Source organism: Apteryx mantelli, chromosome 2 (genome assembly GCF_036417845.1).
Source record: "Apteryx mantelli isolate bAptMan1 chromosome 2, bAptMan1.hap1, whole genome shotgun sequence".
Lineage (NCBI taxonomy): Eukaryota > Metazoa > Chordata > Aves > Apterygiformes > Apterygidae > Apteryx > Apteryx mantelli.
The window spans coordinates 103909928-103935016 of record NC_089979.1 but is presented as its reverse complement, the minus strand read 5'-3'; positions in this window follow the sequence as shown (position 1 = coordinate 103935016).

Genomic DNA, 25089 nt, shown 5'->3' with positions numbered 1-25089 from the left:
AATATCTGAATTCTAATTTGTCAGCATTGCTTAATGAAAGTTGTTTGCTTAACAACTGAATGGTTCCAGCTGTCTTTAAACACTTCTAAAGGTACAATTTTTCCATATCTTCCATACCCAGCCGACCTTTAACGAACACATGGTAAGTTGTGTCAAATACACTTATAAATCACAATCAACCTACTCATTCTTCCAGGTCTGTTAATTTCTGAGCCAGCCTGTATGGACATGGGTATCCAGAGATGTCAGTGCTGTTGTCAGGCCCCTGTTTGTTGTGGCCTTGCTGTGCTGCAGCTCAGCTGACTCAGCCTGCTGTGAATTTTGCCTGTTGAAAGAAATGATTAGGCAAAACAGTTTCATGCTATTCACCACCATCCTTTTGGGAACTACAGTGGGCCTCCATCATGGATAAAGTGTCAGATATTGGTGAAGTTGGCCAGCTGAATGCTTGGGCAGATTTTTGTGTTCCTATTAGAGTGATTGGGAGCATTTTTCTCCTTGTTCAGGTTTTTGGAGAGGACCAGGTCTCAAGACAATATAGTATAAGAAATTTATGCACTTTCGTATCATGAGAAATAATAAAAGATTAATTGGAAAAAGAAACACTGTGAAAATCATGGTGAATCCAGTAGTGAAGCAGGAAATGGTAACTCTAATAGCTCCTGACCATGCCTCTCATAGGAAGTTGGTGATTCCTGATTTCAGTGAAGAACTTCCATCCTGAGTCAATAATTATACTTATTCTTAATAATTTCATGACTAGATATCACCCTTAAAGCAACAAAAACCCCCTTTAATTTGGTTTTAAGAATATTATTAATAGCTCTCTGGAAATGGAGGAGTTATTAGAGGATGAGTGATATGTCATCTGGATTGCAGCTGCTTTGTTGGTGTAAAAGTCTCTTCACAGACCCGTAATTGCATGACCTTAAGTATGCCTAACTTAATCTAATTAACTTGTTTAAAAATATAATTATTTGATGAATTATAATATGCCAAGAACTTGGCACATCCTTCAACATGAATGAAAGCAAGCCTTGACCTTTACTTCTATCAGTATGTTCTGCATTTTCTGGTAGTGCCTGCTTACTGTACAAGTATAAAGGCTTAGCAAGACTTTTTCATAAGTTTTAAATTCCTCCACTTTACTGAGTCATAAACAAAAAGCTTACTATATACTCAATTTTCTGGTTAAGTGTTCAGTATCATTCAAATTACACCTATGCAATCATATACGATATCCTACATGAACAAAATGAATGAAGTTTAGCTACTTCCCATATGTACATAATGAATCTATAAGAAGACATGAATGCTTATTTGTTGAATGCAGACATTTCTTTAGGGATTTCTGTAAGCTCTGATCTCTCTGTATAATGTGGTGCGTAGTTTCTGTTATGTAATATATAATTTTACAAAATGGAAAAGAGCAAAAATATCAAAAAAAGCAATTGAAGACCATGCATAGGCAGAAGGATTTTTTTCTGTATGTCTGCAAGAAAACTCTTCCTTAAAGTGAATGGGGAATTTGGCTAAGGAAAGAATGCATGTGGCAGTGTCACAGCTATTATGGCATTGATCTTAGAGTCTAATCTTCACATCTGTTTCTGTAAATACGCCCCACAAAGGAAGACTCAGAACAAAATAAGGATTAACAGGGTCCAATAGTCTAACTGAATATAGAATCTATATTGAGCATTTATTCAGGGCATTACACTGGTAAAACTGAAAGTTTTGTTGAAGTCTGCACGTATATTTTACCCAGGCTGAGAGCCCATTGGATGTTAGCTAGTTCCATTCCATGTGCTACTAGCCATAGCGGTAAAGTTACCCAGCTCAAGCTGCCATATTTTATTCCTGTAAAATGGTTATACTGTAAGACTTGGATGGTGGAGTGGATCAAAACATACCTTTCAAAAAAAGCCTTGTGGAGAAAATGACACATGTTGATGAGTTTGAGGGACTGGGACCTGTGAGCTTAGTCTGTTGTGATTAAAGTGGTAGAGGTGGTACTATTGAATTTATGTAATAAGATCAGGAGATGCATAGACCAAACTACATGAGAATATCAAATCTAATGTTTTTAGTCTTTCGAGCCCATAATATTAAAGTATTGACCTCCTGATACTCTCAATTCAGCACAGTGACAGAAGCCCTATAACAGCTGAAACGTGTATTTTTTTTTCTCCTGTCCTGTGTGGGTAGTCACTTGAATGCTTCTATACATTTGTGCAATCCGGGTCTGTTTATTTTATGGCTAGAGTCACTGAAGTCAGAAGGAATCTTTCCATTGACTTTAACTGAGTATGGATTGTCATATAACAAAGTACTCTCAGGAAACATCTACACATACAAATACTATTTTCACTTCAGAGTTTTTGGGGTTTTTTTTAATTTGATTACTCTAGAAAGGTCTTCTGCCAGACTTATTTGTGAAGTTGCAGCAGCTGTACATATGAATCAGGGAGGGAGATGTATACATGGATTTACACAGAATTCCCACTTCTTAATATATTTTCTCTTAAGAACAGCTATTGGAAAATTAAGACTGTTCCATAGGAGAAAATCCACCTTGAAAGAAAAATGTCACCATTTCCTTTTTATCCTTCCAATTAGGTTTATATATTTTCAGATGGTGATGTAAATAGTCTGCAGTTTAGGAAAAGGGCTGTAGAACATATAGTGCATTGGAAAACAAATAATAAGTATAAATTGATTTTTTGAGTTGCTTGAAGCTACACATTATTAGCTTGAAAAATGTAATCACCCTTTCTTCACTGCTGCAAAAATCAATGATCAGTTATCTTTATACATGAAAAAAATGGAATAGTTTCTCTTCTTCATAAGTGCAAGCACATACTTTTGAATCAATAATATTTTAATTTAAGCATATATGATATTAAATCTCAGGAACATATTTCATTGAATTCTTCTAATAGCTGTTTCTGTCATTGTGGGGAAGGGAAAATGCGATTTCTACTTGTATGCTTGGAATTAAAACTATTGTTGGTAAGAATCTGACTCAAAATGTGGCTTTCACAGTAACAACAAGGCTATGCAATTATTTGTGTTCTCTGGCCTATTTTGATTATAGAGAAAAATGCACTTTCACTTTTGGGCTGTGCTTTCCTTGACATTCTATCCTCAAGTTTGTAAACAGCTAGGTCTTGGATTGATGAAGAACCGATGGCTCTCAGGAACTTACCTCTATCTCCTGCTTTAAGGCATAGAGGAAACAGTTACACCAATCTGACAGCCGTTATAAGCAAGCCTTGCGTTTTCTCCTGGACCATGATCTGTCAGTCTGCACAACTTGTGTGCACAAGATCAGGGACATGGCAGGATTACATAAAGAGGAGACACTTAAATAGATGTGAGATTACTTGGAATATTGTTAGTGTGGATGCAAGCCTGAAAAAAGATGTTTTTGAGGGGTTATGGCTTGTGCTTTTTCTTTTTTTTTTTTTTCTTCAATATTAACCTTTAGCTTCTGGGAGGCCTCTGTATCAGCAGATGAAAACACCTTTCAGTTAACAGTATGGATTAAAGTGCTTCTGAACCTGAAGCATCTGGTACCATGTGGCTTGTGAGGGGCAGAACAGGAGCAGCAGTGCAGTGGCTGATGATTCCATATCCTGGTGCTCATCCCATGTCCCTCATACAGGATTATCCAAAATTTGTAGTATCTTGTTGACTGTTGTCTGTTTTTGTTTTGTTCTTTTTTTTTTTCCAAGTTGCAAATACGTACAAAAAAGCCACTCTTCTTCCAGAACAAGACTGGTGACCTGAAGAAAAATGACTCCTGATTATGTATATTGCTATTCCCAGTTAGGGAGAGGAGTTGAATCTAGTGATGAAGCCTTTTGAGTAGGTTCTTCAGCAGATATGTGAGAAGACTCAGGTGAGGAATAAAGTGATAAGTTGGCAGGCCTAAACCTGAGTCATATTAGCAGCTTCTCCCTCAAGCTGCTTCCTATTGCTGTGTGAGTGGGAAGACAATATTCTTGCCTCTGGCTTGTGTCATGATGGAGATAATGTGATCATAGGTTTCTCTTCCTGAAGCTCAGACGTGGTGCCATTTGAAGTGTTTTGCCTAGGAGCTCTTATTAGATTTAAAGGATATTTGCTTCATATGTTATTGCCGCAAGTGACAAGAATAGCTGATAAGTCATTAGAGATGTTAGACACATGCTTTTATTTATTAGTGTGTCTGTTAGTTGGAAGTAATATAGTTAAAAAGGGAGGAGGGTATGTTTCTGTGTATTTGGTTTTCAACAGTATACAGGAATTTGATGTTGAATCTTGTTTCTGCTAGCCTGGAGCATTGCTGTTTGGATGATTCGGCTATTTTTCCAGGTGGATTTTTCACTGCTCATCTAATTTACAAAAGTTTAATGATACTAAATGCACTGAAACTATTTATTTGTTGTTTGGCATGTGCTGAGTTTGCCAGGTTGTGAGTGTGCAGCTGTAATTGCTCATAATGAGAACGCGGACACCCTACCATGGGAAGCACCCATGCAGAAGAGCCCTACTGGACTTGGGGTTGCCAATAACCTGACAAGCTGGTAATTAGAGAAGGAACTCTAATAAAATTCTGTCTCTTACTGAAGGTCAAAAGCAGAAATTAATTTTAAGGATTCTTTCCCCTCTTGCTAATGTTAAGCATGGATTTTTCCATCTTGTTTCAATTAGTAGCAGTAATTGTAGATAGGTAAAGGAGCAAAACTCGACCATTTCTATCTTGGCAGAAAAGTTAGGGACTGGTTGCTGTGGATAAGCAAAATAGGCTTGCTACATGTCCATTCTCTTAGAAGTGTGCTCCTTGATTTCCATTCAGTCCAAGCTGGCTAAGACCATGAACTAGTTACGGTTGAGGACCTGAAAGAAGGTGTCCTCAGGATGTGCAGCCTTTTAAGAGAGCTAGCTTTGAGTTTCTTTCAATGACCCAAGTGTTTCATGCTACCTGTGTAGAGGTGGTCTTGAGGACTGTAAGAAATCAAAATGAACCTTGAGAAAGGATACTGCCATGAACAGTATGTGCTCAGGAAGAGGCCTGGGCTTGCTTTTACTTGTCACGCTATTTTTCTTATGGCTATTGGCAATGGCTCTGCAATTACTGCCTTGTATTTTATCTATCATGATGCTGCTTTTCTTCTGCACGTGTCCCTTGACAGACTTTCAGCTTATGTCCCTTTTTGGGGCCCAGAGGGGTAGAGTCAGCCCCAAACTGTTTCTCACAATCTTGTGCTAATGGGATTAAGGAGACCAGTCTCACCTGTAAACCAATGTCTGTATTTTCCTTTGTGTGTGAGATTTGTTTTGTTTTTCCTGAACACTTAGAGAACACGACAGGTTGTAAACCAGCTAGAGTTGCTAGAGATCTCTGAGGTTCTCGGAGACAGCTGCCTCCCAACAAATTTGTTGTGGATTTTTTTGGATGTGGAATGTTAGAGTCAAGCTATGATACCATAACAATTCAAAAACGTACGTAGGTTTAAAGAAAACTGGAGCCTGGTTGATTGGAGTATATTTTTCCATATATTACTGTTAAATTCAACAGCTTTTGATATCTGGATGATGTCTGAAATATGCAAATGTAGGTGCTGTCTTATACCTAGGCTGCTTAAGTTACCATCTATGTAAATAAGCATGTGTATGATTATGAATCTTAGATGGACTGTCAGCTCATCAACGTTAAGACTAATGATAGGATGTTTGGTGAATATTGCAAAATATGTCAGTGAATACATATTCCAGTTCTGAAACCAATTCATTGCAGCCATGTTTGTGCCTCTTCTGCATTTGATTTTTTGCACATATTTAAATGATCAGGTTTTCCAGCTGGGAGATAAATTTTTAAATTGCCCACATAGGTATTTATAGAAACTGCCTTATAGATTGGTATACTTGAAAATGCCTGCCAGAAATGTCTGTGTGCTCATTCAGTACACTGAAGAGTATTTAAAGTCTGTAAGATAAGACGCATCTGTTCAACCCTACCTATGAAAAGAAACATTGAGTTTTGAAGAAAACTGGTGATGGTGCTATCCAAATAAACATATGAAACCTTTAAGATGGTAAATAACTGAAAATCAAAAATACAGTGCAAGAAACTGTGGTTTGGTTATTCTGGGAGCAAAAGGAAAAGGTTGTCTAGGAAAATTTTCTTAGAGCTTAGCTATTTTTTGTAATTTGCCTTGTAACAAATTTTAGCAACAATGTATGTGTCATGATCTGTATTTCTCACATGATACTTCGATGTGCAATAAGAATCTATTTCAGAGATGCAAAAACTAAGATATCTGGAATAACTGAATTTGTAAGCTGTATCAGTTATGAAATCTGGAGTTGCCCTTTAGATGAAAAGGCGTGTAAGATCAAACTTGTAATGTACTGAGTACTCTAATCTCCCTGAAGTCATTGGATATCTCTTGCAGAAATCTTTTAATGCTGAAGACATTAATCTTAAATTTATGTGGATAAAAATTTGCAGCATCAGTCATTTAAATACAAAATATAATGATTGGAAACAGTTGTTCAGAATGTAACAATAAACAGGGAGTTCCTTTAGAAAGGAAAGTTTTAAATGAAGAGAACATGTAGAATAATATCTAGTTAAATATATTGAATAAGACAGAATGCACAAATAATTCTGTCTGATTGTCTGGAAGTGTTCAAAGAGGGGTGATGATAGAATTTATCCATGACATGGGAGGAAATATCTGCATTATCCTCATCTGACAAAAGTGACAACTATGGAGTCGTACACTCAGTCACATTTAAATGAAATGCTGGCTTCTGTGAGCAAGTACGGCAAATAATTTTAGAATTGCAACAGAGGCAATTGCTCCCTTCAACACATTTTCATCTTAATTTCTTGTCATTCTCTTCAAGGAAATACAAAATACATTACTGAGGGGAACAAAGAATGAAACACAAAAATGATAGAGTATTAGTCAGAATAGTGCATTTCAAAGCTGTTTTGTATAGTAGATAACTTATTTTAGATGAAGTAGTGAGTGAAATATTCTAACAAGTATTATTTTACTTATCTGGTTACTTATCTGGTTTCCTCTATGGTTTTGTTGATCTAATAATGTTCTTTGAAAAAGAAGACTGTTCCCTCAAATAGCTTTGTTTCTTAATACTTTGCCAAAAAGCCCGGAGCCTTGATTTGGTAGTTTAAACAGAGAGTTAACTGGAAACTAATATAATCAAATATTCCTAGTATGTGTGTACTGGCTGTATATTTTGTATAAAACATAAGCATCACATTTTTTATAAGCAACAGGAAAGGTGGCATATGAGTTGGATGAAAAAGCAGAAGAGAAGGAAAAGATATAGAAAAGGGTGGAAAATACAAAAAGAATTCTTCTACAAAGTAAAGCTTTTTCTTTCCTAGACAGTAAGAAATGCTTTAAGAGAAACTAGTGCAAATATTTCAAAGGAGAAGAGTGCCAGAACAAAGGAAAAAAATATATATATATATTTCTATAGACAGAGGAGGAAGAGAGGGAAATGATATAATCCAGGCATGGAGTTTGGTCCTTTTGATTTTCTTAGAAATCCTTTTGATTTTCTCATAAGCAGAGGAAAGATATTTCAAATTAAAAAGCACAGTGAAATAGATAGAAATTCATACAAGAAATTAGATTAAAATTAGAGAAGTACTAGAAATGTAAAATCCCATTTGCAAACCCTCATTTTAAATAGAGCAAAGGCACATCTTGGAAATGTGTTGGATAACATTTAACTATACGTTGTGATAATTTGGTGCAATTTGTATATTTATATGTGACCAAAGAATAGGTTCCCCTCTCATTGTCAAGAGCAGCACTCTGGATTAAAAAGCACAGTCTCAAACAAGGTGGATGAATTATTCTACCCTGCTGATTCATTATGGATTAAAATTCTGTTCCCCTAATAAAAGGAATAGTATCAGGTCATACTATCAATCACTCAACTAAGCTGGTTTCAGAGACCACAAAGAGCTAAAGAACATAAGGGAAGCTTTGAAGGTAGAGGGCACAAAACTCAGAAACTTAATTAGTATAGCTGGTGATAGACTAAGTGTCATGAGAAAATATGATGAACTGGCTAAATTCATAGCTAGTAATTGGTCAGAGAACCTACAAGAGGAGAAAAGATTCTTGGTTTAGTCACCATCAGGACACAGGCCAGGGCTGAAAATGCAGCTCTTCATTCTACTCCATAACAAGTTCTACCCCATAAGAGAGGCCATAATATATATTTAAATTCAATGTCTTAGTAGGTTCAAAAAGAATAGAACAACCAGAATAGCTGCCTTCTAAAATTACTATTACTATAGTAAAAATGAGAAATATTAATTTTTTTTTTTTAATTTGTCAGCTAAGGATAAAATGCATACAGGTGACGTGAGAACTAACTGTTTAAATACAGTGGTTTATAAACTTAGACTTAATACATGCCTGTTAGAGACTCTAAAGGGAAAATAAACCCAGAAATAAAATAACAAAATCAAGAAGAAAAGTAAACTTATGGTTAAACAGCAGAGTAAAATGGAATATCAAAACGATAATAAAATTCTTCAGAAAATTAAATCATGTTTAAATGAAAAAGCTGTTAGCTTTGGAAAATTAAAATCCCATCTTAACTCCCCAAAAGATTTTGAGGAACATCTTGCTAGTGATCTAAATATTACTTTGAAAATATTTCCCAAAGGTATCAGATAAGAAAGCCTGCCAGTAAGTTCATGGAGATAATAAATGGTTGAGATAAAAAGAAAAGAGTATTTGAATAAAACAGTGCTACAGAAGAGAATCTCTAAATTCTCTGCACTGATGCTCACTACAAAAGAGGTCAGGAAGACTGACTATTCTTCACTCTTATTCTTATCAGACTTGATTTTAAACTTTTTTAAACAAAGTTGTCAGAATGAATAATATCAAATTACAAGGACCATATGATATTTGCCTGTGAAAACCAAATATTAAACTTCTAAAGTGTTAATCACAGTTGCTTCAATTAATCTTGTGCCAGCAAAATGGGAAGTCATAAACATGGAAACTTTTTTTGTATAAATCCTACCAAGTGCGAGTCGAGATCAACTATAGATCGATAAGTTTGGCTACCTGTTTAAAGCAAACTGACAGAATAATAGAATTGGCAGAGGTGAATAAACAGAAGTTAACATAGCTTTGGGAGAAGGAAACTGTGACTTAAATGTGTTGAACTTCTCTGAAGGTGTAACTTGACATCTGAGCAGAGTGATCCATTCAATACTATGGACTTTCAAAAAGATTTTGACAATTTCTCTCACCTAAGGCTTTTAAGAAAATTATCATATAGTAAGGTGGGCAGTCCTAAATATTGACAGCTTCCTAAAATGTAGAAACTAGAGTAGGATTGAAATCTTAAGTTTGGGGGGTTTTTTTGCTTTCCTATAAAAACTCACTAGTCAGATGTCAGCTAGGTTCAGAGCTTGCCTTTTCAACATCTTTCTAACTAAACTTACAAGCAAGTGGGAGAAGACAAAGTTTTGTTGTTGATATAAGGTTATTCAGCATAGTTTAAATGAAAGTTTATTGCAAAGTTTTCACATCATTGTGATAATGAATGACTGGGATAAAATAGCAGGTGAAATGAAGCATTGCTAAATGGAAAGTAATGGACACAAGCTTGGGAGGAAAGAAATCCTATTTCTTTTCTAGCAAAAGATAAGCTTTGAATTAGCTGTTGCCCTATATGGTGAAGCACGCTCTGCTCTACTGAGGGCAGTAGGCAGTCGTGGTGAGAGTGCGAAATAAATTGCTGGGGCTTGTTAGGAGAAGGCCTGTGAATAAAACAAAATCCATGCCTCTGCAACATTAAAACCCACAAAGTTCCCACACCTTAACTCTTCATGCAGCTCTGGTCATAGAGAGTATGTTCATGTACAGGTATCTTATGTGCACTCCACCATTATTAACTTGCACTGTCAAAATACTTCCAACAGTCTTGATATCCTCCAAGCACAGGTGACAAGCCTCTACAGTTTCTCTGTGCTGTTGGGGAAATTACCATGTGGAGTTCTAGGTGCGCTATGTCCGTTTAACTGGAATGGTGGAATTACAGTCATAGTGGATTTGCTCAACTGTGTGAACACAAGAAAATGGTTTTAATTTCAGTGAAAAAAACAGTATTAAACTTTAATATGTACTTGCAGAGAAATAATATATTTCTATCAAAATAAAACATTGTCACAATTTGTCAAAGAATTTAACTCAAGTAGCCGGAATAAAAGAATACTGCACAACAGTGTCAGTTTAATGAACACTATCCGTTTACAGAGTCTGAAAAAAAGGTACTGTTACTAAACTACTGGCAAAATTTGGAATTTAGATCACTTCATTCTACTGCTTCTCTCTTTAAAAGGTTGAAAATAAAGTTGCTTGCTATGAAAAGACTGGTACAGCTTAGGGCTAAGATGAGATCTGCATTTACGTCAAAATCAGATCCTCCCCAATTGAGGAAGAAATACCACACATTCTGCTCAAGGGACTGAAATCCTTTTACGTCAGGTGTGATTGTGTAGAGAAGCATTCTCCTACATCCTGTCCACTGTAACTAAAATACTGTGAACTAGAACAGCTGCCTCTGTATGTAAGAAAACACTAATATCTTTATTTTACTCTTCAATCCCTGATTTTTGTACTATAGGGGGGATGCTTTGCATTTTAGGAACTTATCAGTTATGCACCAAGTTACTTTTAATCCAGAACAGGTGGTTCTGGGATGATGGTGATAACGTACTACCTGAGTTCTCTTGATGGATTGAATCCTTTGTCGTGGTACCAGAGGCTGCTGAAACAAAGCTTTCATTTGAGGAAATACATGGAAAACAAACTTTCTACAAAGCTCCTTGCATTTGAAAGATGAATATGAGATTGCACAAATAATACTGTCCTTGTGCTATTCAGTCTTTGCTGTTACTATCTTCTTTCTGGATTTTTGTGCCTTTTAAGTGCAAGTGGCCAACAGTGAATCTGCTACTTTCCTCTTGAATGAAAGACATTCAGGTGCTTATAAGAAGTACAGCAGAAGCAACAATTTGCAAGATAATTGACCTACAATGTAAATTTGTGAGCTGATTTTTCTCTTTCCTTTTTTTTTTTTCCTCTTACAGTTGATTTAATGATCCTTGTGTTAGTGCCCTTTGAAGATCTAAGGGATCAGGTAGATATTTTAGTAACCTTAGAGAAATGCTGTACGCAGGGGATGAGTTCTTAACATGCTTAAAAAAACAGAACCCATCTTCCTTTTCCTCAGCATTCCAATTCTTAATAAGTCTACTAATTACTTTATAAATTAAAAATAATTGTAAAATATAACTTAAATATATCTTCACATGTTAGACTTTTTTGCATGCCGTACAATCTTAAAGATGTTTTATAAATGACACCTCTATATTAAAATATATTCATGTGTCAATATATTTCATGTGTAGACCATATTCAAAGAGATTGATTTGTTGTTAACGATTTTTTCTGTCTAATTTAGCAATCAGAATACTGATACAGACCACTTAATTACACTAAATCATATGAATTCTAAGCTGAATTAAAATATCTGACTTGATCAACTACTGCCACCTCTTTGGTATAGCAAATATTCTTGTAGCTATGTATCGGCATTTGGTCTCCATTTTACTACTGATAGATGATGGTTGTGCAAAGCGTTCTCTTTTTGTAAACTAATTCACCTACCTGCTCTTTCTAGAGTTGTATGAGCTATTGCATTATAGAAAAGCTCACCACAACACTTCTGTCTTAGTTCCACTAGAAACTTGGGGCATCTAGGAAAAATAGAGAATACTGTAAAGCTGCAAAGTAGAGAATTATTCAGGGGCCAAGTTCTTCTGCTATGCCTTCATACAGTGATGATGTCCCAACCAGTAAGTCCACTGCTGCTTAAAGACAGATTGATTAAATCCTGTTAGACTGCTCTGATAAGGAAAATGACTAATAACACTGCTAGTGTACCTGGCCTGTCTAGTGCTGGTTCACAGTACAGATGACTCCTATCTTAAAGATGAGTAAAAATGATACATAGTTTTAGAGGCTGATACTATATCTCTTTGAGTTAAGAATAATCGTAGTAGTTTTCTTTGTCTTTCTTGCTTAGTAGTTATGTACGTCTAAAAAAGTTTGTCTGAGAACTATATTTTTTAAGTGATGTCATGATAGGGATGAGACTAAATGTATTTGTCATTGTTCTTAGGGTAAATCAGGCTATTCAGATTCTGTAATTCCAAAATTTAGCAGTATAATCCGGGAAAACTCAAAGGTTTCACCTTCATGTTGTTGGCATATCCTCAGGGTTAAGCCTATTTTAAGGCAATGCATATCAAAAGTTGTTGCAGCGAAGACGAGACACGGCACTACACTCAATATGAATGCTACGCATGTCCATTTTATTGTAAGCAGAATCACACTTTTATATTCTTACTTCATATGCTGATTCATTGTTTACTAATTACCTAGTTCGCTATTTGCTTATCAATATGACATTTAATATAATCCAGCTGGCCTTTAATGTTATTTACATCCTGAACTGTCAGTCCATTTATCTTTTTGGCGATGCTCTACATCCCGGATAAACAATCCATTCGTCCTTGGCGTTCTTCCTTCAAGGTTCACCATCCATCCTTGGCGTTCTTCCTTCAAGGTTCAGGTTAAAGTTCACTACGTCTCTCAAGTCCTTCTGGACTTTTCGTTGTTTATTACAGTCATTGTCTCATAACATATTTCATCAACAGGTCACTTATTTCACCGCAGCAAACCCCACAAAAAGTACACTTTTAATTGTAACTTGAATTCTAACTAAGTATACCTGGGTTTGCTATGATTACCTATATTGACTATCGATCTCAATGAAACTGCCGTGACATGGACCTCAGTGTTGCTGAACTGACTGAGTATTTATCCAGTTAGGCAAGCTGTATGCATTCACTGAGTCAGGTACTACTTGGTATACCTTTAGGTAGCCAGCTCCCTTAAAGATGGCTCATGAGCTGCAGTAAAGAGGATAGAAAGATACCTACATGTACACAGCTGTCGCCTTGTCCTTTGACATTGCACTCAACTGTGGATTTCCAAACAGCTTGCTCTGAGGTTGTATAGTTCCTTGTTGTGCTTGGTACATCAAAGAAGTAAAATAGACACTTAACTTGTTCTGCCCCAATGCAGGAATTTGCTTTATTGATAGTAAAAACTTGCAAAATCCCTTCAAAGGTTCATCATATTATTAAATTGGTCTTCTCTTGTACTTTTGGAATTCTATATTAGCAGAATAACAGATGCCGTTACATCTTAAATACATCTGTATCCATATTCTGCCTCACTATCTTTTCATGCCCTATTTATAAAGATAAGTGGGGTTTTTTTTCCTCCTCTGTCCCACTTAAATGCTTTAACCAGATTTCATTTTTTTTAACCTTCAAACTTCACTACTTCCATTCTCTTGATAGTTTTGAGTTTGAAGTCTTATAACTCTATTTTGTAATGGTAGTGATTATTCCTAAGTAAACTGCAGAAGTGGGATATGGAGGAGTGGTGCTGTGCCTTGACCTTTGAGATGAGGTTGTGATACCTGATCTTAAGGCCAAGAGGTGCTGGAAGTGCCTCAGTCCATGGCAGTACTTAACAACAACCTAACAGGTTAAGCAGGTGGAAGGATCCAAGCAATGAGGTACAATGATCAGAACTGCATCTGAGAGAGAAGACTGTGGGAGGCAAATAGTTTAGCAAGAAATTTGGGTCACTGAAAATTTCAAATGCTTCTAATTATGAAGTACTCCAGTTCATAATGAGATGACATGACCGAATTCTGAGAGACTTCAATCTATTCTGGTATAAACAACTTTATCATGTTTCATTTCATTGCAAGACAGCCTTTAATGCTGGATTCCAATGTATTGTTCTTCCCTATTTCATCATGGCTTGCTGAGACATAAATCATTTTTATTGCTATGTCCACAGGCTATTTATTCTTTCATCATGTTGTTATTAAACTTCAGTCTTGTTTCTTGTATGTTAGCTGTCAAATAAACATAGCTGGTCCTATGTTTATTTGAAAGAAACTTATAAAATGGGCTGAACCACTAGTGGTTCCTCAGAAAATTGCTAACATTTTGTACTTTGGGGTTGAGCTTATTGCCAACTCAACAGAGTTTGAAAGGGAGTTACCAAAACCAGCTTAAATTAAGGGTAGAGAACATATAGCTGATTGGCCAGATACCATTTGTAGCCCATCTCTCTCTTTCTCTCTCACGCTTTTTGTGTATAGTTTATTTTGTTTTGTCAATACCACTGGACAGGACAAGACTAAAGTGGTGTTAGTGTGTTCCCCATCTCAGTGTTTGAAAACTGAATTGGGTTCTTAATAAAACTAATCTAACATAAAAACTTGACTGTACAAACTAATGTGCATCATCACCACTGGTTCAGATGGGGGCAATTGAAATGACAACCCACAATTTTATTTATAAGCAATGTGTATATCATTATGAAGCTTCAAATATAAGGGGGCAGTCCTTTATGTACGTATAATTATATAAAATTGAAATAGGGAAAACATTTTATACCCAAATGTCTATATATGGATATTGGAGCCTGGTGCTGTATAGATCACACGATATATTTTGGGCGGTGAGGGGGGGAAGGGGTGACAATCACTGTAGAGTTAGAAAACTGATCTGCTGGATCCAAAGGTCTCTGATCCCTGTTTTCTAGCTCAAGTTCCTCCAATCCAAGTCCAAATCTTTTCTGAGGCAGGCTGTCTGTGAGCCATAGCTTAAGGTCCTCTGGCCTCCTCTGGCCTCCTCAGAATCCCTTCCTTGAAAGGTGGATTTTAAGACTCCTAAGCTTCATCTGTTGATTCAGTGAAGATGTTAACCTGCTCCCCCCCCCAAAAAAAAAACACAACCTTGTAGGCCTTCCTAACTTGACACTTTCAAAACTTCTTGACTATTACAAGCTGAATGTCATGTTGCTGGATTCTTTCCTTTTATGATTTCTTTTGCTTGGAAGGAGGTGAGTAACTGTGGTCTCCAGAGATGAATGGCTTACTCCCTGCCCTGTAAGACCCTGCCCTCTTTCTTTTTTTCTTCGCTCTCTCCCCCCCCCCCCCCCCCCGTTTTTTGTTCCTAGAAAGCAGTAGCCCACATCCCTGGGGAATGGTCTGTTCACACCTCTGGAGCCTGCACATCCTGAACTTGTCCACCAAATGGTGACATTGAATAAAAAAGTGTTTATTTAAAATACTTCTATTATTCCTGATTATTCTTCATAAGCTCAGAGAATAAGTATGGAAGACAGAGGGTGAGGTCTTGCATTACAGCTAAACCAGCCTATAGTGTGATTTGCTTCCTGCATCTGGCCACACAGTCTCACTTTTCCTCTTGCACTGGCTCCAGTACTCACTTTACACCTTAAAAAGAAAAAAAAAAAACAGTAGAAAACCACTAATTTTGGCTAAAGCTGCTGCCTGTGAAATCACAAATGTCAAAACTGACATCAGGTGCAACACTGAGTCAAATGGCAATAAGCTTAAGATTGTCCTAGTTGTAATGTGGAGTCTTCCCTGGGCAACCCTTGGTGGACCTTCCATGTTTGACCTGAAGCGATTTGAGAAAAGTAAGGAGATTTACAGTTCTTGGTTCACAGGCTAATGAAACAAATGTATAGGCTTGGACTTCTATGGTAGTCTTTTATGTGTGTATCATATCATTAAATGAAGATTAAACTGTACAGTCATCTAAACAAATAAATCTGTTTCTTCTCTCTAGTATCTGGGAGGATTAACATGAGCATTTAGCTATGTTTCTTATAGCATAAATAAAAACGGGTCCAGAATTTTATATCTGCTGAATATTAGGGCTTATACTAACTTTGGTAAAACAGAACTGGGTATTGAATAGAAACTATGTGAAAGCAAGAAAAAGGCTGTTGCCATTATCCTGCTGGCATAATAACATTTAATTTACATGAGAAAGGTATAACACAAAGAATCACTTAACAGCTAATTTTTTTTTTTTTAATTCAGAGTTGATGATGAGGTTTGTCTGGACTTAAATGATTCATTTTTGTCTTTTAATCCTGCAATAAAGAGCGAGGATGCTGTTTTATAGGACAAAAGGATAAATACAGTTGAGTGCTTAATCTAAGAAGAAATATGAAGCTGGAAAGGGGGAAAACAAATATATGCATCCTAATTGCTGAATTTGTATAAACAAGTTCAGCCAGCAATTGATGAACCTGAGAAACTCAGGCAGTTTGCTTTCTATTAGCCTCCCTTATTGTACAAGCTTATCTAGAACATAGAGTGGTTTTGTCATTTCAGTTTAATTTGTATTGTGGTTATGACACAGTTTGAGATAAACTGAAGTCTACTGACTGTAGTCTCAAGTGACAAGGCAAAGGAAAGGTGAAGAGACCCAAACTTTATAGCAGGGGAAAAACTGCTTTATTCATGTAGTCTAAATCAGTATTGAAGCAATTTATGGGTATGTTAACAGGTAATTAACTGGCAATTGGTGAACTACGTTTTCAGGACTGGTATGGGTATACAGATAAACCATAATGCTAGACACATATTGCAACTACAAGTTTCTTGAACTAGAAATAATCCCTGGGCTGTTTTGCCAAGATCTGGCCATGTGGGGTCCCTTACAGATCCATGTTTTACAGATGGGAAAGTCAAGGCAAAAAGGAGGACAAAGCAATAAAGAAGGATCTGAGGGCACAGAGTCTGGAAACGGAGGATCTAGATTCTCAGTCTGGCACAGGTTGTGCCAAGTGAGGTGTTAGTGTCAGAGGGCATTTGGAGGGTGGAAAGGGAGTTTAATCAACCTGTTACCCAGGCAGGAAGTTTGGACCATACTGGGGAAAGCTTTGCAGTCAAGCAAAATCACAAGGGGAGAGTGGCAGCCCCATTGCAGTCTATAGGATATTAACTTGATGTTCCTCAGAGTTTGACACTTGCTGTCCAGCCTGAGAGAATAACTTGACTATTGCCTTGGTAACATCAGTGTGAAGAGACTGTTCCAGCCTCTCTGCTCTTGCAAAGCTACCAAGCAATGTCTGTCATAAGACTTATGGAGCCCACTTCAGCACTAATATTGCTTTGCCTTACTGCTGAGCCCTTGCTGACTTCAACAGGAATGACCTATCTGAATAGTTTTGGGAGATCTGTGTCTAGGAGATTGCCTGCTATAAATCCTGGATTAGAACAGATTCTGTTCAACCAGGTGTGCTTCTATAGACCTGTATAGAAGGCTCCCATACAACATAAAAGGACACTTTTACCACTGAATAGAACTTATTGTCTGGAATTTAACAGTATATCAGAGGAGCCTCTGGCTTAGCTCTTTGTCAGATCTTAGCCATTTTGTAGGTATTCTGCATATCTGTAATCTACAGATGCTTATTGACTATCAGAATCTGTGAGATCCCCCTCCCCCCAGGAAACAGTGTTGTCTTCTTCCACCAGTTTAAAACAAAGGGGTGTGTGTGTGTGTGTGTGTGTGTGTGTGTGTTTGTTTCCCCTAGATTTTTTTGATCAAGTCAGTTTAGACTTTTCAACTCTCTGGGTTAATGTTTTTTGAAGTGAAGATAGCGTGTTAGAAAAGAAGCAAAAGCATAACCAAAGAATGGGTGCAGCAGGTAAGATTCTGTAGCTTGCCCCCCTAATAGTCTCTCTGTCATGAAGATAAACCCGAAGGTTGCAACTAATTTAGGTTTCATCTTTTTATTCTTTGTCTGCTAAGACTGGTGTTATGGGCGCTCATAAATGAGTAATGTGTTATTATAATTTGTTCACCTGTTCGGTTTGAATTGGACTCAGCTGTTCATTTACTCTGTGGAAGTAGATACTGTAAAGAGTAGAAAATCTTATGTTTAGGAGAAATGCATGCATACATGAAATCAGAACCTTTTGCCATATTCAGTCTAATTATTCAAGACTGAAAAATTACCTTCAAGCACAGGGAATATTATGCTTGAAAACCTAATTCCTTTTTTAAGAAATAGCCTTCCATTAGAACTGCTTGTTGCCTAGAGACAGTAGGTAAAATGACAGGTATATTTACTGTTAGGTATAGGCAGCAATGGAAGGCAGCACTGGTCTTGCAATGTGATGCATAAATTATTGGGATTTGGGAATGTTCAGCCTTCACAGGAAGAAGTGTGTCTGTTTGTAATAATAACATCCAAAGAACAATTTTACGTAGGTAAATTTAGTAGAGCTGAAGTTTTTTAGTGTCTTAAAACAAATCTAAAGTAGATTTCTAGTTTTATTTTCATGCTATCCTCAAGTGTAGGAAGCCAATTTTAGGGCTGCTTCACCCTAGTTTGTTTCTACCCCAAAGCTGTTAGCATGGTTAGTATCTATTGAGAACTGGAAGTGGATGGCATTCATTTTATATGTTTGCATAAGGCTGTCAGTTTACAAGTACACAAGTTATAAGCTTTAAGTGCATAAAGGGTTATACCAAACCAGCCTTGGTTTGACAACCTCCATAGATCACTTCCTTCACAGCAGGCAAACAATATTTCTCAAGCACCAGGCAAGCTGTTAGACTGTGCATTCATATTTAGTAGTTTTGCTTACTACCCAATTCTACCCAGGAGGCATAGGACACTTTTAAAATTAGGTAATAGTAGAATGTAATCCTTGAGGAAGAAATCTGTTTGTTTTAAGATGTATGGGCTAGGTATCAGATTTGAGTTAAATGAAAACTTGGCAGAATTTTGGTTGCAAAATGATACGGAATGGAAGGCTTATCTTGAGACTGAGCTCTGTGTAGAAACTCAGCCTGTAAGCTACAGCTATGGCTCTGGATTCCCTATATCTCACACCTGACAACTATTTTGCATACAAAATTTACAAATAAATCTATGAAAAAAAGAACTTAAGGAAGGCTGTAGCATTCCTGTAGACATTGCACAGAACAACAGAAGTGATGCAGAGCACAAGAGCTAGTTATGTTTGTAGGATATAAAGTAGGACAGTTATGCTTCATATGCATTAGATTGTATCTCATTTGGCAATAGCTCCAAACCAAGGATGAAAAACAGTGCTTGGAAGGATAGGTTTGCATTAATGGCACAAACGTGTATTTAAGTTAGAACAAATACATTAATGTGACTATATAATAATAAGGATTCTCCTTTGTTTTAACATCTAAGCCAGCTTGTCAGCCTGCCTAACTATACTTTACAATTTCTGGTGAGGCTTGTGTGCTTTGGAGTGTCCTAGACATATGTTTCATAATTTTATGATTAAAGATGGTTACTAGAGTCATCAAGTACACTGTCTGAGCTATTTCTTTTTCCTCGCTCAAGATGGTATGAATTTCTCATACCTCTTTGTCCACTCACAGAAAATGAAACATATCACAGAATCACAGAATCGCTGAGGTTGGAAGGGACCTCTGGAGATCATCTAGTCCAACCCCCCTGCTCAAGCAGGGTCACTTACAGCATGTTGCACAGGGTCGCGTCCAGGCGCGTTTTGAATATCTCCAGAGAAGGAGACTCCACAACCTCTCGGGGCAACCTGTTCCAGTGCTCTGTCACCCTCACAGTGAAGAAATTTTTCCTCATGTTCAGATGGAAGCATCTGTGTTTCAGTTTGTGCCCGTTGCCTCGTGTCCTGTTGCTGGGCACCACTGAAAAGAGTCTGGTCCCATCCTCTCGACACCCTCCCTTCAGATACTTGTACACATTGATAAGATCTCCTCTCAGCCTTCTCTTCTCCAGGCTAAACAGGCCAAGCTCTCTCAGCCTTTCCTCATAAGAGAGATGCTCCAGTCCCCTAATCATCTTTGTAGCCCTTCGCTGGACTTGCTCCAGCAGTGCCACATCCCTCTTGTACTGGGGAGCCCAGAACTGGACGCAGTACTCCAGATGTGGCCTCACCAGGGCTGAGTAGAGGGGGAGAATCACCTCCCTCGACCTGCTGGCAACACTCTTCCTGAAGCACCCCAGGATACCATTGGCATTCTTGGCCACAAGGGCACATTGCTGCCTCATGCTTAACTTGGTGTCCACCAGCACTCCCAGGTCCTTCTCTGCAGAGCTGCTTTCCAGCAGGTCAGCCCCCAACCTGTACTGGTGACTGGCATTATTCCTCCCCAGGTGCAGGACCCTGCACTTGCCTTTGTTGAACTTCCTGAGGTTCCTCTCTGCCCACCTCTCCAGCCTGTCCGGGTCTCTCTGAATGGCAGCACAGCCCTCTGGCGTATCAGCCACTCCTCCCAGTTTTGTATCGTCAGCAAACTTGCTGAGGGTGCACTCTGTGCCTTCATCCAGGTCATTGATGAAGAAGTTGAACAAGACTGGGCCCAGTACTGACCCCTGGGGGACACCACTAGCTACAGGCCGCCAACTAGACTCTGTGCCACTGATCACAACTCTCCGAGCTCTGCCATTCAGCCAGTTCTCAATCCACCTCACTGTCCACTCATCTAACCCACACTTTCTGAGCTTGTCTATGAGGATGTTCTGGGAGACAGTGTCAAAAGCCTTGCTGAAGTCAAGGGAGACAACATCCACTGCTCTTCCCTCATCTACCCAGCCAGTCATTCCATCACAGAAGGCTATCAGATTGGTTAGGCATGATTTCCCCTTGGTGAAGCCATGCTGACTACTCCTGATCACCTTCTTGCCCTCCACATACTTGGAGATGGCCTCCAGGATGAGCTGCTCCATCACTTTTCCAGGGATGCAGGTGAGGCTGACTGGCCTGTAGTTCCCTGGGTCCTCCTTCCGGCCCTTTTTGAAGACTGGGGTGACATTGGCTTTCTTCCAGTCCTCAGGCACCTCTCCTGTCCTCCATGACCTTTCAAAGATGATGGAGAGTGGCTTAGCAATGACATCCGCCAGCTCCCTCAGCACTCGTGGGTGCATCCCATCAGGGCGCATGGATTTGTGGGTGTCAAGTTTGCTTAAATGATCTCTAACCCACTCCTCCTCCACCAAGGGAAAGTCTTCCTCTCTCCAGACTTTCTCTCTTGCCTCCAGGATCTGGGATTCCTGAGGGCTGGCCTGAGCAGTAAAGACTGAAGCAAAGAAGGCATTCAGGAACTCTGCCTTCTCTGCATCCTTCGTCACCAGGGCACCCACCCCATTCAGCAAAGGGCCCACATTTTCCCTAGTCTTCCTTTTGCTACTGATGTATTTGAAGAAGCCCTTCTTGTTGTCTTTGACATCTTTCGCCAGATTTAATTCCAGACGGGCCTTAGCCTTCCTCGTCGCATCCCTGCATACTCTGACAACGTTCCTATATTCCTCCCAAGTGGCCTGTCCCCCTTTCCACTTTCTGTAGACTTCCTTCTTCTGGTTGAGTTTTGCCAGGAGCTCCTTGCTCATCCATGCAGGTCTCCTGCCTCCTTTGCTTGACTTCCTACTCATAGGGATGCACCGCTCTTGAGCCTGGAGGAAGTGATGTTTAAATATTAACCAGCTCTCTTGAACGCCCCTTCCTTCTAGGGCCCTAACCCATGGGATTCCTCCAAGTAGGTCCCTGAAGAGGCCAAAGTTTGCTCTCCTGAAGTCCAGGGTTGCGATCCTACTTGGTGCCCTGCTGCCTCCACACAGGATCCTGAACTCCACCATCTCATGGTCACTGCAGCCAAGGCTGCCCCCGACCTTCACATCTTCCACCAGTCCTTCTTTGTTTGTTAGTACGAGGTCCAGCAGCACACCTCTCCTTGTTGGCTGCTCCACCACCTGTGTCAAGAAGTTGTCACCAATGCTCTGCAGGAACCTCCAGGACTGTTTGTGCCTAGCTGTGTTGTCTTTCCAGCAGATATCAGGGTGGTTGAAGTCCCCCATGAGAACCAGGGCCTGGGATCGTGAGGCTACTTCCAGCTGTCTGTAGAAGGCCTCATCGACTTCCTCATCCTGATCAGGTGGCCTGTAGTAAACACCCACAACAGTGTCACCCATGCTAGCCTGCCCTTTAATCCTTACCCATAAGCTCTCGACTCGCTCTTCACCCACCCCTAGGCAGAGCTCAATACATTCCAGTTGCTCTCTCACATAAAGAGCAACTCCACCACCTCGCTTTCCTGGCCTGTCTTTCCTAAAAAGCACATAGCCATCCATGACAGCACTCCAGTCATGCGAGCTGTCCCACCATGTCTCTGTAATGGCAATGAGATCATGGCCCTGTGACCGCACACACATCTCTAGTTCTTCCTGTTTGTTCCCCAAGCTGCGTGCATTGGTGTACAGGCATTTCAGAGAGGTGATCAAGCATGCAGGTTTCCCAGGAGGGGTAAAAGAGGATCCTCCATAGCCACATCCCATGCGCACTTCCCTGGCTGCATTCACCTGTTGGAGGCATCCTGACTTGAGCAGTCTTTTGCCAGCTACCCTGTCACTATAACTCTCCCCTTCCCCCATCTTTCCTAGTTTAAAGCCCTCCTTACCAGACTGGTCAACCTGTTGGCAAAGACACATGTGCCCCGCTTAGTGAGGTGGATCCCATCTCTTGCCATCAGTTGTCGATCTTCAGACAGGGTCCCATGGTCGTAGAAACCAAAACCCTGTTGCCAACACCAGCGGCGCAGCCAGTCATTAACCTGGAAAGTCCGTCTCCTCCTCCTCACATCCATTCCCTTCACTGGCAGGAGGGAGGAGAAGATGACCTGGGCTCCCAGACCCTTGACCACCATCCCCAGAGCTCTGAAATCCTGCTTGATGGTCTCCAGTTTGCCCTTGGTGTCATTAGCACCCACATGGAAGAGCAGCAGTGGGTAATAGTCTGAAGCGTGGACAAGCCTAGGCAGTCTTTGCATGACATCTCTCACACGAGCCCCCGGCAGGCCACAAACCTCTCTAGACAAGAGGTCAGGTCGGCAGATAGGTGCCTCCATCCCCTGCAGCAGGGAATCCCCCACAGCAATCACCCGCTGCTTCTTCCAGGTGTTCCGGCAAGGCACAGGGTCTGTTGTCCCAGGTACTTCCCTGGCAGCCATGCCCATCTCCTCCTCATCCTGGAGGGCACTAAACCTGTTCTTCAGCTGCAAGTCTTCGGGAGGAGTAGGAGCCTTTCTCTTCCCACGAGCAGTGACCAGTTTCCAGCCTTCTTCTACGGTGTTATGATGTACTGTTTCACACGGCACAGAGCCCTCTGGCAACTCCACTGCTGTGGGGGGTTGGGACTCCCAAAGCTGCACAGTCTCCAAAAATACCCTGTCTATCACTTGCTCCGCTTCTCGGATGCTGCGCAGCCTACTGACCTCCTCCCGTAACTCCCTTACCTGACCACACAGCTCATCAACAGCAGCACACCTCCTGCAGGAGAGCTGGCTGCCAGCCCAGGCCTCCCGGAGAGGCCCCAAGCACTCCCTGCAGCCTGAGACCTGGAGAGCTGCATCTACTGTCAGAGGGTCGGTCTGGGTCCAAGCCTCTGACACAGCAACTCCAACAGCCACTGGGGAACGCGCTGTGCGGCGTGTCACGACCATACTTGAGGAAGCGTACACCACAGGGAACAGAAACGAAGGTTCCTTCGCGCACCCTTCTGCGCGAACTGCTGCATCTGTTCACTGCCTCTGTTAGCTGCGCTCTAGGCCTGGCTCTTATATAGGCCTCTCCCTAGCACTGGCTAAGAGGGTGCTTGACCTGCCCTAATCAAGGGCCACTGGGATCAAAGGCCCCAACTCCCTCTGGCCAGGGGCAACCCAGAGAGCTTGTTAGCAGCAGCCACTCCTAGCTGGAGCTTTTCCCACGAGCTTTTCCCAGGAGAAGTCAAGGCCTCCTGCAGTTGTCCTTGCCTAGCTTCCCCTTTCCTTTTCACAGCAATCACCTTCTAGTTCCTCGGGAGTCCTCAAAAAGCCCACAACTTCCAACAAGATCCTCAAGTTCTAGTCAGAGCCCAACCACTGCTGCGCAAACTGCTGCGTCTGTTCGCTGCCTCTGTTAGCTGCGCTCTCAAACATTATGGATAATAACGGCAATGTGTTTGGAGATCTGATTCTCTTCTGTGTCCTTAAACTTACTTGAATAATATTCCTGGATCCAGAAAACTTTCTCCTATTTATAGTCTTCTAAAACATAGTAGTAAGCCTTCATGAATTATTTACCATGAGGAATACTAATTTTGAGAGATCTTTTCAAAATCTGTAATACTGAACTTGCTTTGAGCTTTATACATAAAGACAACAATAAAACAATTTGAGAAATGGGGATCTTCTGCTTACACTTTGTTAGATTTTTAGGGAAGTATCTAATATCTCCATAATATTATCTTTAAAGAAGTTTAGCACCTGTGCTAATCTTTTCTTTGCATCAAAATAATAACTTAATTACTTCCTTGTATTTATATTTAACTGAAAGTAAATTAAATTATTAACAGTGGCTTTATTTAGTTGTTATAAGCCATAGGCAGAAATAAGCCAACAACTCAGTTTACCTGGGACTAATTTCATCACATTCATTTTAATAAATTTGTTGGGTCTGAAACAGTTTGCATTTAAACTTTGAAAGACCAAGACCTTGGCTTTTTTAACCCTGATTTCACAAACTCTTTCTTTCTTTGGCAGCATGTCAATATAACATGGTAACTTTTCGCTGTCCCATTTTACAATTAGAAATGGATGAACAAATGCTGTCTTGTTTAAAGTGCCCTTATTCTCAGGTCACTACAGGTTGTTTTTATTATGAATTTTTCATGTCACACACTTAAACCTACTGAGGTCTTAATCTTGTTAGTATTTATCTGCCATTTCACAAATTGCTTATGGATACCTCAAACAATGAAACAAATCACTGCACCATTTTAAACTAGGTATAACATATATGAAAATTAGCAGTAATACACCTATCAAGTGATATTTAAAGACAATGGGAATTAACACTGAAAGACTGTCTAAAATATCTGGTGCTGTGTTCCTAACCTTTCTCTCCTTCCAGGATGATCCATTGAACTGAGTGGACAGTTTGTCAGCACAGTAGTTAACTGAAGAAAACAGATTAGTAGGCAAACACAAATTGCTTTGCAATGGCACTGGAAGGCATTTATCAGGTGCATTTAAATGATTAACACCACAGTGCA